The sequence below is a fragment of the Oxyura jamaicensis genome, chromosome 7 (assembly GCF_011077185.1).
Source record: "Oxyura jamaicensis isolate SHBP4307 breed ruddy duck chromosome 7, BPBGC_Ojam_1.0, whole genome shotgun sequence".
Lineage (NCBI taxonomy): Eukaryota > Metazoa > Chordata > Aves > Anseriformes > Anatidae > Oxyura > Oxyura jamaicensis.
This window is the reverse complement of record NC_048899.1, coordinates 32,247,050-32,262,388: the sequence shown is the minus strand read 5'-3', so window position 1 is coordinate 32,262,388 and position 15,339 is coordinate 32,247,050. Positions and strand designations below refer to the sequence as shown.

The following is a 15,339-nucleotide window of genomic DNA, read 5'->3' as shown; positions in this document are numbered from 1 at the left end:
GAAATACCCTAAATAAGCTTGACTGTGCCTCGCAGTTTCCCCATGAGAAAAAAAAAAAAAAAAACAAAAACACAACAACCTCATAAATAACAGAGTCGCTAACTTTCTGTATATAAGACCCTTTTTCTCTGCATAACAATAAACAAATTTAAACCATTTCAGTCTTGGACCCATAAATGTCCACCGCAAATTTTCACTTCCCTTAAAAGTGGGTATTTCAGATAAAACCCTTGTTTACCCGTGGAAAGCTAGCAAAGTTTTTAACAAGTGAAGTAACGTTAAATAGACAAGTGATTTACATCGGCGGGGTTGGCTGTATACATTACGGGATTGCAGATAAGCTGTGTAAGTAAACAGGAGCGCAGCGCTCTGTTATTGTGCGTGGCTATGGAGATATCATGGGGCTTCTTTGCCAGTTAATAGCATGAGGCTTCGTGGGAACTGTTTGATCTGCAGGACTTTTGCTTGGCAGTAGTTTACTTAAGGTTATTACACTCTGTTTGGAGACTCGTATTTGTTAGCCATTATTGCATTCTTAGCTCCAGGCTTCCCAGAGTTACAGGTTAGTAGGTCAATAAAAATTGCGCTGAAATGCTGGAATTGACAGGCTGGATTTTTAAATGTGGTTGGGGAATAACTATGCAGCAGGCGGAACTCTAAGGAATTTTTTCTGTGGATTTTGATGCTTGTTAGTGGTGATGAACCAAAAATACTTGTTTTGCCTTGAATACTGAGAATGTTTTTCCATTTTTTTGTTAACAGAAGGATCAAGCTGTATAAGCCAAATGCAGTATGTGCTTTCAGGATCAAGTGGCCTGTAGCCCTAACTGAATTTACCAAGACTCGCTTCCTTTTGCCAGTGATCACTGGGAGTAATGCTGCTGGCATTGGATGAGGCTTGCCAGTAGCAAGAGTAACAATGTCATCAGGTCCCTGCTACTGCACGTTTACATGTTCCTTTAAAACCTGAAAATTACCGTGCTGTGCAGGGAAACTGTATGAAAAAGTATATTGTTAGATTGCCACTACTTAAAAACTATCCTTAAAAAATCCTGAGTCTTCCAGTTAAATTGTCCCAGAACTTGCTCGTGAACCAGCGGGTGCCAGCGGTGTGTCGCAGAAGCCCAGGTCCAACTCCTCCAGTAGCTGCAGTGCATGGAACAGTCAGAAACACAAATTTCAAGTATTCTGCCAAATACTTGAGACTTGTGATTAACTGTGTGCGTGGAGCAGCTCCATTGATGTCATGCTGTACAATTTACGCGCTTAAAGTGAAGCATATGGCCCCCCCGTGCCCAGCTCAGCAGTGTGCTGACAGTTAAGGATGGGTTGGAAGCTTGATGCGGAGCTCTGACAGGAAAATTGGAAAGAACAAAACTTCAGGATGGTTTTGGCATCTCTTGTACAGTTTCCTCTCTCACTGCACATTGTTAAATAGTTCTGATAGAAGCGTTACATCCTTTAGCTCAAATATCATCAGTTGTAGTTCTTGGCATTTTCAGTTTGGTCTCTTTGTCTTGGTGTTTTTAGAGACTTTCCTCAAAGTTATTCCTGCCTCTGCTTTTTCTCATCTGTGTCTTTGCTGTTAATTGCATGTAGGACTTAATTACAGCCAGGATTTGTTGCTGGAGTGAAGTCTGTGTATTTTAATAGGTATTTGGTGATGCTTTCCTTCTTAAGAACCTCCCTTTCTGTAGTAATTCTGTTGTGGTGAACTTCACTCCTGCGCTAGGTCAGGTTGGTTCCAGCTCTTGCAGAGCATTATGGCCATACCACTTGTCGGATGAACCCGTACGCAGAGATGACCAGCAGCAGAAACCAGGTGTCATGTATAAATTCACTTCTCACACTCATTAATTTTCCATTTACAACCTTGATTTTGCAACCAATTGAACACCTGCTTAACCTCAGAGTTGCAACTTTGAAATAGATAGGTGACTGGGTGTCAGTCAGGTGTGTGTGGAGGTATTCGCAGGATTAACGCATGCAAAGATGTGCTGCACAAAAAATGTAGAAGACTTAAACAAATAAATCCCTTTTGCTTTGCTCCTGTGCTCAAGAATCATGGTTGGTAGTTGCTATCAGTTTATTTAGTTAAAATGTATCCACATAGTGGGATGGAGCTGGATTGGGACTGGTATCAAGCAGCAGGAATTGTTTCTGCTTGTGGCTTGTGTCTCTATAGATGCTGGAGTCACTTTTTCCTACTGAATCTGTGCTGTGATAAAGTTGAGATTGTCAGAGCACTAGTGCAGAACTGCCACTGCTCAGAAGTCAGACAGTGGAGAGGCAATTGTAATAATACTTGTCTGAGAAAATCGACCAGGAGCCTGGTAGGTTTTACGTTTGTGTTTCCATTTTGAAGAAGGTCCAGAGGAATTATTACAGCAAAATTCTATTTATTGTTTCTAACTCTGTCATACTTAGATCTCATTTAAATTGTGTAATGGAAACTCGTAGGAAAGACCAAAGAACTGACAGAATTGGGATATTAGATAGTGGATACAGACCTAAGCTGATATGGGCAGAATTAAAAATAAAAAATAAGGGAAATTCTTCTTCTTTTCTTAATATATTCAAATAATTTAAACGTTAAGAAAGAGACTGGGTGTTCTGCCAGCAAGACTCAATATGCAAAATTCTTCTAAAAGCCAGAGACCCTGGAGTTCTCTACTTCTTTGAGAACTGATTTTTCTTCTATACTTATTCCTTGAAATGAAAATAAGATTTTCTTTTTCAAAAGAAAAGCTTTAAAATACAGAAACTAATGGCTCATAAAGGAGAGTCAAGTACTTCTTCCTCTCTTCCTGTGGCGTATGCACTGACAGTTCACATCTGAAACATAAATGATTCCTCAGAGTAATCAGAATGAAAGTTAAGATCAGGAGGGGAAAAAACAAGGTATGGAAAAAATTTTGATGTATCACAGAAACAAAATTTTCACCACTGCTGTATGTAGTGAAAGAACAAAAATAAATACTTGTATTTTTTCCATGTCCCTTCTTAGGATCTCCCTTAAATCTGTGCTGTTATGAGGATCTGAGCCAAACATTTACCAGTTGCTTTCCATACACATCTTTGTTCCATTTTCTAATAACTTTCCTTGCATTGTGTATAACCCCTTTAAATAGACTCCTGGCTCCTCGTGGCCTGTGTTGTTCTAAATAGACAATGCAGCTGTTCTCTCATTACATTCACTTGGATCCTTAAGGCTTTTCAGTTCTTCTCTGTGCCAAGATTTTGCCCATGTTGTTGCTCTAATCCACTACAGGAAGCTAAAATTTTTATCCTATTGTATATTTGCTAGTAAGAAAACTTCTTCTGGCCGACCGCATGTACCAGTTCCTTATAATGAGTGATTCTACTTTTCCGAAGGTGCTTGACGTCCTTAGAATGATCAGTCCAGTTTTTGTTGTCACATCATTGCCATGTGTGCAGTTCTTTCTGTGGAAACAGAAGTAGATCTCTCTTTTTTTCCCTTTCTCCTTGTGTGCATTAATTGCCTGTATACCCCTTCTCCATGTCCTCCGTGTATGTCTGCGTTCTAGCATATGTTGCTAGTCTCAGATGCAGAAGCCAAAGCACTCTGTAAGATGCTGACCTGACTGACTTGCAACCCGAGGGGCAGCTGTGTCCGTAGTAAGTATGTACAGTGCAATAAGCAGGGAATGTACGCCAAACCAGTGTGATAAGCTCATCTTCCTCTTCATTTGGGGTGAAGACCAGATCTACCAGTTGAGCCATACTCAATACGTGGCACGTCTTGGCCTTCTTTGCATTGGCAATGAAGTGGTTCCTGGGGGCTGCTGAAAATTAGATGGAGTCATAATCATTCCTGCAGAGGAAAATACTCTGAGTGTTTGGCTAGGAGAGACATGGGTGACGTGGCAAGGATGGGTGGCTGCCTAGACAGTGTTCAGTGATCTCACTAAAGGAAGGAGACAAACATTGGGCAAGTAGGACCAAGGGTGACTCCGTTGTTGTTTTAAGCTGGGGAAGGCTAATAGATCTGTATGGCAAGGAACAGGACCCACAGGCAGAAAAATACTGAGGAAGGGCAAGTCAGGCATTGTGCACAGGTGAGAGAAGGGATCGGGAGGTCAAATGGCACGCTTCGTCTTCTCAGGTGAGGAGGAGGAGAATGGCCATGTTGGATCTTGGTTTACATCCTCGTGAAAGAAAGTGATGAAATGGTGTTCAGAAAGAGAACTGCAGGTTTGGAGGAATGAATCGAAGGTATAAAATACCTAGCTGCAGAGGTATGTTCTGTTAAGTTCGAAAAGTAGTACCAGGAAATTGTGAGAACTAGGGAATAAAAAAAAATGTAGCAGGACAGTCTGTCGGGTCTTGAGATTCGTGATATGGATGTTATGAAGTGTGAAACCACGTTGTAAAACTGGAGGAAAGGAAACGTGCTATTAACAGCTGTTGGAAGTCTTTTGTTTTCACTGGGATTTTTCTGGGGTAGAGATACATCAAACGAAGGGTCAATCTCTTTATAAGTTGTTAAATTATTTTATTAAAAGCTAATGCTGTCACTCATCACTGCAGTGTGAATGCATTTAACATAAAGATGATGGCAGTGCTCCCTGATGGGTTTACTTCACAGAGTAATGGACAGATACTTGGGTATTTAGCATGTATTTTGTGATACAGGGTGGAGGTAGGGCAGGTTGGGGTGTGTCAGTATGTGAGCTTCTCTTTCCCTTGGCACAGAAAGGCTTTCTTAAAAAGAGTTATTTATGGCAATACTTAAATAAATATTATTAGAGTCTGGATTAATCTCCTTAACATCTTCACTCAGCAGTGGTGTAGCTGTGATAGGCTTAAGGATGGGTACGCAAGACAAGGTTTTCAGTCATGGGTGTCTCTTAAGAGATTAGCATGGAAAGGGAAGTCAAGCTTTTGGCACATAAGCCCTATTGTCTGCCTTTTTAGTTCTGTTAATCTCCTCTTTTTAATGATGGTGGCACAGCCCAAGTATTTTTGAGTGAAATCCAAGTGAGTTGAAGTGTACCTGGCTTGTTTAGTAGTAGTTGGATCAGAGCTCAGTGTGAGGCATGAATTTGAATGCAACCGTATTTATGGCTGCTAGCTGGTTATCTGAATAACCAGCTGCTAGCCTAGTGCCTCTTTTCATACGTTAACCAAAATTGCACATGCATTTCTTTTTTGAGCTGGTGCACTAAAATACTGGTGTTTCAAGTGTCCTTCAGGGTGTTGCATTTCCTTACCCAAGTAGGCCCACATCCAGGTAGGGTCACTTGGCAGCTGGGAGCACTTGGATCCTGATTAAACCCAAACCAGCTCTATGTACTCCTGACCTGCCTGGGTAGTCCCCAAAAGCCATTTAAATGAGAATTGCTGGTGTGGGCAGAAGCTTCAAAGGAGACTTAGCAAGTGTTTTCCAGAAGTGCTGCTGTAACAGGGTACCGCAGTGGGACAAAATGGTGTCGCTCTGAGAAGTGAGCTCTGCATGCCTACTTGAGGTGTACATATGCTGCTTCATTTCATACAGGTACATTTATGTATGAGTTAAATCTTTCACTACTTTCTGAATGCTATTCTGGAAAGAAGACCGTACCTCAGAACGTTTAGGAGCCACATTACCATCCTGTGGTTGCTGCTCTGTGGAACGATTTTGTGGCTGGTGGTGGAAGTTGCCATGTGGGTTCACAGTAGTCAATCTCTGGCTTGTTCGTGTCTTACCATTTGAGGGAAACACCCTGCATAAACCATCAGCATTCATAAAAAATGATTTTGTCAGGCTGTATTAGAAATTGCAGCTTTTGTTCAGGCTCGCTATATGAGATAAATCCCTTCCAAAAGATAGGTGCTCCAGCTGATACAATGTGACAGAGTTAAATCAGATTAGAGGTTTCTTCTTTGGCTGCAATATCTACCTAAAGATAAGACAAAATTATTTATATTGTAATAATATAATAATTTGTTTTGTAATAATTAATAAAGTATTTATAAGGAACTGAATCTACACACTGATATTATAGGTATCTGTCTAGTTTTCCACATTGCATAGGTTCTTTGTAACAGGTTATCAAAATAATTATCAATATGGGCACGGTTCGTAAGGTGTATATTAACTAACTGTAATATTACTATAATCTCCTGCTTGCTGTGCTCCCAATAACATCAATGAATACTTTGCTTTAGCTAACATGCAGCCAAGTTGTAAAGGTTGACAATTAAGACTGGTGCCTCTGGCTATCCCAGTGAAAGTAGTGTTTTGATTTTTTTTCTTTTAATGTTGTGCTGGGATGAAGGCCAGTTGGCCTCTAAAGATAGTTTCCATAGCTACTGTCCTACACGGAAAGAAACTGCTGTTACAGCATTTTTCCTTTGGACCTTTATAGGTTTTATGCAAGCTGTCAAGACAATTAATTTTCATCAGATGTATCGGTTATTAGCTGTTGAAAGCAAGGGGGCATGGGAAGGTATATATGATGAAAAAAGCATTAAACTATTTAAAATATCAAGAGATTTCTTTATGTACACAATATGAACATGTTTCAGATTTACAAAATCCCATTACCGCAGCATCTGATATGCCAGAATGCAATCTATGCTCAAAAGACAAGGTCCTGAAATTGCTCAACTTTATTTCTGAGAATAAGCGACCTGTCACTGATTTTCACTGCTGTTTGGTGTTGGATGTTGGGATTTAGATTTTTTTTTCATGCCTTTTAAAAATGAAACTTAAAAAAACCCCTACCTGTCAGAAAAGCTCACCAACTTTCAGAAGTTTAAAATAAAAACTGTTTTGTGATTTGTATGTACAGAGGATAAAAAAGGCAGTAAAGGCAGTATGTTGTGTTATTAAAAAAAAAAAAAAAAAAGCCTTGGGAATCAACCTCATGCTCAATGCCAAGTAGGGGTGATGAAGCCTTGTTTTAGCTCTGTGGTGAGGCTGCAGGCAACGCCACCTCCTTGCCGGGGCTTGTTCTAGGAGCCGTCAGCGTGCCATCGAACTACCAGCCTACACCCCATGCTTCAACTAGAGGCTGAGACCGAAGTATTTGAGTACACAGACTGTAATATTAGAGCATATACCTTTTCTCATTCTCTCCATATGAAGTGTTGGGCTGGGCTGTGTAACATCCGAAGGGTCTGTGGGGCAGCAAGATCTCTTTCTTCCCAGCTGTGGCGTTTGGCAAGTCCCAAACCTTGCTAGCTCCAGCTCTGTGGTGGCCTGCCTCTTGAAGATCCAGCTAGGTGTTTGCCTGGGTCAGATCAGCTGGTGAAGTGCATGTCAGTGGGATGGGCTGCTTGCATGAAGTCTTACACTGCTGCTTGGTATCATGAGCCTAATTTCCTAGGGTATTTTTTATGCTTCTCTTCATTAATACCTTTGGCATTATGAGGTGCTTATGTGCATTTACTTACAAACGTTTTCCTCGTACAAAGACTGGTGACTGATGTTTTGTTTAATGTTTTGCAGTCTTTGTTCTGCAAGATGATGCTAATTATAAAGAAAATAGGGCTTTGGAAAAGCTGTAAGACATGACCTGTGTATAGGGGAAAATAGGAATTACTTAGTACCTGTCTAGAAAATAGTTTTCTTTTTGTCATTTGTACTTCTGAGAGGTTGACAAATTTGTATTAAGTAGAGATGTGTTTTTTATAGAGAAATATAGAAACACTGTCTATAAGGAGGTAAAGTTTTTCATAACATTTTCACAAGACAGTACTGGGGGAAGATGCCTGCTGAATGGTAACGTGACCTCATGTGTCTTGAGAATTTATTTCTTCCTGCATATGAGATTTGGAGAAAAAGCACGAGTTAGCTGACTGTGGTAATGAAGTTTAGCAGGCAGCTGCATAACCACCTGGTGCGCTGGGCCATTGCACTGATGCGGGGTGAGATCTTTGCCAAAAGAGGACATCGTAAGAGGTGCTGATAGAAAGCCTTCACCACATAACCTCACAAACCGAGCCAGTGGCTGTAGGGCAATGCAAGACCCTTGTGTTTTGGCCACGTGTGCTCAATGATCGAGCTTCTGAAGAGATGAATATGGATGCAGGACAAAATCCTAACGCTTTGCTTCCACGTGAAATTAGATAACCGCTTTCACTATGAAGCATGTTTTTATGGGAAGTGCAGCAAAGTGCATGTACTGGTTTTATAGTAAGGAATAATCTAAAAACCATGTTTTTTTTCTGCTTCACTAAAAAAAATCCTTAACTTGCCCTGTAGATAACCTTTTAATGACAGACAAAACTAATTAAGACAGTAGCTTATTAAGAAAAATGTCAGCATGGAAGTAATCTTAGGGTATCAAAATACGATTCTTTTTGCAGCATGATTAAACAGGAGAAGCTATGCTCTTCTGCTTTGGGGACTTCAAGAAAGGAAGGTGAATGCAAACATCCCCGAGATAGAGATTCTCTGAGTTTGGAAAAGCTCTTAACACCCATGCTAACTTAGAACACCAATAGCATACATTCGGTATTGAAGAGGATGTTCAATTCTTTTAGCACTCTTGTAAAATGCTGTTAAGAGCCACTGATAAAATTTTCCTCGTGAACCCTGGTTCTTGAGAAGATTGCTTCAGGTGCCTTTCTAACAGCTGTTGGCCAGTTACTGGTGGGGCTGGATGTTAAAGCAGCTGCTTATTGCAGCCTCGTACCAATCCTCTGAACTCAAGGTAAATGTATGCCTTTGGTTTAAGCAGCAGATATTCAAGGTGTCCATATGTGTGTTTTCTGTCAGCTGTCCTGGTCTCATAAACTGAAGGCATGACAATGGATGGGGTTTACCTGCAGAGTTGATCACCCATTTCATATATGGCTGTTGGTCTTCTTACTTTGCTAACACGAGTACTTTAAGTGTAGTTCAACTTAAGATTAGGCTCACCTATGTAATAGGCAGATGCCCTTTTCTGGATTTATTTGTCAGTCTGGCTTTTGCCTGGGGAATTAAATTTTGAAATAATCAATACCTTGATTTCAGACTGACGTTTTCCTGATTCTTTAAATGAGATGATTCTTGAGGTGATGTTACGTGACCATTATTTGTGGTTTAGATTTTGCTCCCTAGAAAGGTGAGGTATCTGGCTGGTGCGATGACTGTAATAAGTCATTTCAGACCACAGTTTATTGTGGTCTGCCTCATAGATATATATATATATATATATTTCTGCTGTGAAAAAATGGCAAGGAGCTCTGTTCAAACATCAAATTGGCTTCAAACTGTTATTCTTAGTTGAAACTGGAGAAATCCAGGTTTGTCTAAGCATCTGGTTGACAGTTGAACATCTGAAAATCTTTGTTAATACTTCAGACAGCTAATATTTAAGTCATTTTAAAAATACATTTAATGTTTGTTTGGAAATGCCTGAATGCTAACACATCTTAATCATGATTCACCCTTATCTTTTAAATTATTTATTTTGTTTGCTGAAATTAAACTTCCATTGAAGTTGACGCTATTTGAGCTTTGAGAAGCTGGCCTCATTCACAGAGCAGATCTTGCTGATGTCCTTGGGGAAAATTGTTTAAGATGCCCTAAGAGGGTTTAAGTTGTTAGGGGTTTCTCAAAGGTGTTTGCATTCCTGGTCCAGGTTTTAAACAGAAAGCTTTTTTTTCCTCTCCCCAGGTAGGGTTTCCTTGTAAATGATAGGAGTACAAATTTCCATAATTTTGTTAAAATATTCTGCTGCATCATGAGTAATTAGATATGTTTTAAATTACAGTTCTGCCCCAGCCTTGTTGAGCTGTACTAGCTGAAAGGACAGCTCAGGATGTGCCTGAGTTTATTGGAAAGTTTTTAATTGAACATGGAGAGATCAATTTTTAAAGATTCTGTATTGAAGCACGTTCTGGTCACCATTGCGCTCAGTAAAACAACTTGAGGAAGGCAGGTGGATCTTGTGCCAGTTGCTGTTGAGCTCTTGCATCATCCCCAGACAATTACCGAGGCTGTGATTTGACTGTGTGAATTTAAATGCCTTCATAAATACACAAATACTTTCATTGCTCCAGTAATAATTGTGATGTGTTTTGGATTTAATTTTCGCTGTCATTGTTACGCTGGCAGAACTGTCATTGAGAACTTTCTCTGTCTTTACTTGACCATGTTTGAAAGCATTTTGCATACATTACCATATGCTGCGCCCATTATTTAAAGTGACAAGGGTAATTTCTGTGTTAAAATTAGCCTGTGTGCGTGCCAGCCACTGTTTGATCCAATGCAAATACTGCTCTTTGAGAAGCTTTCCCCAGTCTGGGTGAGGGTCCCTGTAGGTCTGTGTCCTCAAAGCTAGTCTTTTCTTCTGTTTTGGGTCTACTGAGATTGCAAAGCTTGAGTTTGAGGTTCCAGTTAATCATCTAATTTGTCAAAACACGTAATCAGCCAGAGGCCACTGGCTTTGACTTTATCTAGTTGTCTTTTATAGACAGAGTGATAGAAGAAACAATTATATCATTAGCATGTAACTGATTTTATTGCTGTAAGGCTGCATAAATATGAATTCATGGATTGGGTTACTGAAGGATACTTCGAAGTGGTTTTCAGCATATTATTATTATTATTTTGGCATAATGAGACATGGTTTAGACCACATTATTTTGTTTAAGGCATGGCAAAGCATGTACCCGAAGCTGGGAGAGTACTGGGGGAAGTGCAACAGTTTATAATTTTTCCAATAAAATTGTTATGCTATCACTTTTTTCTTTAAATAAACAAGGAATTCTGTGTTACTTCCTTCCCTACTTCTCTCCTCTTCACAAAACCAGTAGGTATGCTGAAGTTTACAGGAACTATGTTTCTGAAATCTAAAATCCAAGTGGCGATTATTGTTTATCAGTAAATCCAAACCATTTTTATGTTGACATTTGAGAATGCGTGTAGGAAAGAATGCGTTTCTTTTATCCGTCTCTTGCTGGGAGTCTGAGCAGAAGGCCCCTGCGGGGCTTGCATTGATGCTCGGCGTCTGCCAGGAGCAGGCAGCTCTTGCTGCCGGCTGTTTGCAGGTGGCCCGAGCCAACTGTTGCACGCCACTGAACGACCTGTTGCTCTGTAAGTACGCATCATCTGCTTTACCTTGTACTGCAGGCACATCTTCTGTACAAAGATGACCTTGGCAGACTTTATCTAATGTGTCCTTTAACTATGAAATAGGCTTGTTCCTTCCAGAATTATGAAAAATGGATGGTCATCTGAAATTATTTCCATAATTGGTTTATTTTTCACTGCTGCAATGTAAGCTAATGTGATTGAATAGGTGCACAAGAGCTTTTAATAATGTAGTCAAGGATATACACATGTAAAACCAAGTAGCTGATTTCATAGCAGTGTTGCAAATATTACAGGTATTGTTCATCTTTCAGCATGTATGCTCAGTATCGATCAGTTATTAAATTCTGTGCTGTAAACCGTATTTCTATCCTTTTAGTAGCCTTTTTAGTTCCTTCTATTGGACCTTTCTTCAAAATGCCTTTAAGAAACCATTACCTGTCTTGTATGGTCAGTTTAGTTTTACTGCTCTCACTTTGAGACTTTTCCTTGTTGGGCACCCACAGACTTGTGTGTGGGGTTTCTGTGCATGGTATCCCAGAATGGAAATCTGGAGGCACAAACACAGGAAATAGGTGGCTTACACGTGTATGTTTTCCGTCATAGAGAAAGCATCAATATGTACCTGACGGCTTGCTGTATATTCTGACCCATTTTGATTGTTTTCCGAGTGCAAAGCACTCGGCAGTACTGCTCTGCAATCCAAGTGCCCGCTGCAGGGTGTTGATGCGCGCAGTTAATACCCCTGGGAGTTGGCGCTGCTGCTGTCCTGCTGCACCCACGGATGTGTACAGCATCTCACGATTCCGTTTGTTTGGCTTCCTGTAAAATGACGTGAGAAGAAATCCTCTCAGCTTAGTTGGTAGAGGAAAGCGAAGATGGGATGCGGGACAGGACTCTGCTGCAGGGACCCGATCCAAGTGTGAGCTGCCTCTGGCCTTGAAATGGAGCCGGTCCCCAGCCTGCATGCCTGAGCGTTATTCATGAGCCTCAATAAAAGGATATTGGTAGTCTTGAGGGTGCTAAAGGGAATGACAAGAAGCAACAAGAGCAGTTTAAAGAGTAAAGAAAGGGAGTCTTTCTGAATGATTTTGATCCTCTTTGAGCAGAGGGTCATTGTAGATTTGCTAGCGTGTGTGGCAGAATACTTGAAAGCATTGAACTACTACAGAAGTGGAAGAAGTCAAGAGAAAAATCCAGTGAGTCAAACGGAATGAAATCACTTTTATTTCTTGTACACCAAGGAAAAAAAAAAAAAAGGATGATTTTTCCAAGGTATATTCCAGTGCTTAATTAGAACAGGACATGAATGGCAGCAGGAAGGTTACAGAGCATGCGATAAATGACACTCAGAGACAGAGAAAAGACATGGTATGTTTAAGTGCAGTCTGATAAGAAAAACACAAGTCCTGATGTTATGGGCTTTCTGGATGGATTAAAAACATACCGCACTGTATAGCACCCTAAAAAAAAAAAAGAAAGGAAAAATGATTACAAAGAATACCGGGAATGTGTTAAGATGATCTTGGAACAAAGGAGTGGAAAACACAGGTAAGAGGTCAGCCAGTAATGAAGCAAAATCAGATATCCCCTTTGATTTGCAAGTGTAAAACTGAGAAGCTTTGTAGAGAATGAGGAGAAAATCTTTCTAAACATTGTCACAGCCAACCAGAGAGATGAGGGCATCACTGAGACATAGCAGAAGGAAAGCTAGTTATGAAGAAAGCATTAAGATCTAAGAGCTTGGCTTGTTGTCATAGTGTATATGATTCTGGGGGGCTTTACACCCCTATTTTTCTTCACTTGTGCATTTGGTCCTTTTTTTTTTTCCTGAAGAAATGTATATACCCCTTTGATTTTATTTCCATAGGAATACAAGAGAAGGCTTAGTGGTTTGTTTATAGGATCTCTGGTTTGCAGGCCCAATTGTCTACAGCCTTCATCACTCTTCAGCACGTTCAATGAAATTAAGTTTCAGAAGCTGGCACTTCACTAACAGCATGTGGAAGGAGCATTTTGCATGAATGTTAATCGTGGAATTTAAGAGCAATTAGGATTAGGGCTAAGGAAAGATCTGATATTTGTGAAAGGCATACACGGAAGGAACAGACACTTGACGCAATGGCAGTCTGCTGCTCTTTGCTGCTGTTAGTTTATGTCTGAGTAATATTGCTTATGAAGAAATGTTTCCCCTGTTCTCAGCCTGATGTGAAACAAGGGTTCTGACTTCATCCTGCGAGGGGACCAGCATATAAATATCAGTTAACACCCTTGCAGAGAGCCTCGGGGAACGAGATGGAAGGAGTGCGAATTCTTTCATGCTTTGATGCATTGGTTGGGAAAGTAAAAGTACTGTTGAGCACGATGCATTTTATGTTAATAAACAAAGATCATTAGCTGAAGACAGAAGTGCTGCCAATCCTGAATCTTTCATGAGCAATAAATTCTCATTAAAAATCCTTTAGGGAAATGCATATCCTTTCAGAAGAATTTCCACAGCACATCATGTCCATGTGACAAATCTCCAGAGGAAAAAGTGTATACGAACAACCCGTGATTGGGGGATTTGTTAGCTTAACTTTCAAGTCTTTTGCAGAAAGAAAGTATTTCTTGATTGTTTATTCCTTTATTTTTCTTTTTTTCAAGGTCTTCTTGGGAGCAGGCTTTTTTTTTTTTTTTAAAAAAAAAAAAAAAATACTTTTCTTTCACTGGGAATGGCTGAACCAGGTCAGGTCTCTCAGCCAATTCTGTCTGTGTAACAATCCGGAGAGTTCTTCGTGTGTCAGGAGACAGCTTCTGACTTCCAAATGTTTAATTTTTGAAACAATTAACACCAGTAAAAAGTGTAAAAAGAAGGAATATAGATAGATAGATCCATATGCTCTAAGCATCTAGTACTTCAAACCATACCAAGTCCCCCACCCAGGAACACAAGAGCTGAGAATCCCTCTTATCTAGAGAACAGCTTCGTCCAACTTAAAAGCAGTCAACAACATGGGAAGTAAAAAGTTACGTGCTTGCAGGATGAAACCCGCCACGAGGAGCAGTTAACCTGGGGAGAAGCAGCTGCAGGTTCCCTGCTGGTGCTGGCGTGCTCAGTTTTAAATCTAGAGCAGTGAGAATGAGATGCTGAGGAGAGGCGAGATGCAAGAAGTACCTTTACAAATAATGGTGCAAGATACAAAGAGGTAAAAGGCAGCACCTAAAGCAGCACTCAGCAGCAGCCTGGTGCCTCTTTCATTGCCCTCTCTGCCTGCCTGCAGTATGACGCTAAAACTGGAGACTTCTAGCAGCCTGTCTTGTTGTCTCATCCTCCTGTTTAAAGAAGTGGTGCTTGTGGACCATGAACTGCTGCAGGAAGATGAGCTGGGTTAGTGATGCAGAAGGGGTAGTGTAAAACATGCTTTTCACACTGCCCTGTGCTGGGTAAGGTTATAAGAATGATGCAGCGTCTCGGAGCATGCTGTCAGAATGATGACACACACCGTTATTTTCTTTTTATTATGGAAAAGTGCTAACTGCAGCCCTTGTACTGTGAAAGAAGTCTCAGGAGGAATTTTTGTACAATTTTAGAGTGTTTCAGGGCTTCCATTAAACAGATGCTGCCATTTGCATAACAATTTAAACTATCACCTGGAAAGAAGAACAAGCAGTTATTCTCGGAGTGAAGTGTGGGGATCGGTATGCAACTGCTTCCAATATTACACTTTAAAGTTTCTTTGGCTAAATTAATATTCCAAACTGACTTCTAGTAGTCCTTTTCATCTCTTTTCCGATCTGCCCGAACACTGAGCTTTTCCATGATAAGTCTTTGAGAACTTGGCAGCTTGCCTAATCATAGAGATTCGCTCTGTGCGCTTCTTGGATTGCAACTTAGGGGCAGAAATAATACAGCATTAAATATGAGTATTACTGTTAATGTAACATTAAAATTGATAAATCAATCACTTGTGTCAAGAAATTCCACAGTTGTAGCCACGCTGTTGAATATTGTTAAATTGCTTTTGCTATCTATCGTGTGGCAAGGATTATAGGAGAGAGACGATAAGGGTTGTGGTTACCATATCGCTTCTTATAAGGAAAAAAATAACCGTGGGACGGATTCTGTGCTGATTTATTTGTAGCAGTGTGTTTTAGTAGTTTGTGGGCTATACGAAGTAAGCAGGTTTAAACAGGGAACAAATCTGGGTAGATTCTGGCCCTGCTAAAATCTTCATGTGCTTTTTGAGAAATGCAAAGTTTTCGTCATAATGCTTGGAATATTTTATTTATAAAGTGAAAAACTGTATGTTAGATGCATTTCAGGG

General features: G+C 40.3%; 1 protein-coding gene across 18 annotated transcripts in view; it reads left to right on the top strand.

Annotated features, from left to right (window-relative positions):
• Nucleotides 1–15,339, top strand: part of NCKAP5 (NCK associated protein 5) — a 440,247-nt gene that overhangs the window by 203,727 nt on the left and 221,181 nt on the right. For 2 of the 18 annotated variants that reach the window (XM_035332349.1, XM_035332348.1), the window contains exon 1: nucleotides 5,428–5,518. The exons of 15 other annotated variants lie outside the window; for them this stretch is intronic. The gene's annotated coding sequence lies outside the window, so the exon portion shown is untranslated. Of the gene's footprint in view, nucleotides 1–5,426; nucleotides 5,519–15,339 lie in introns of those variants that run through there. One more of the 18 variants, XM_035332350.1, reaches the window with a different exon arrangement.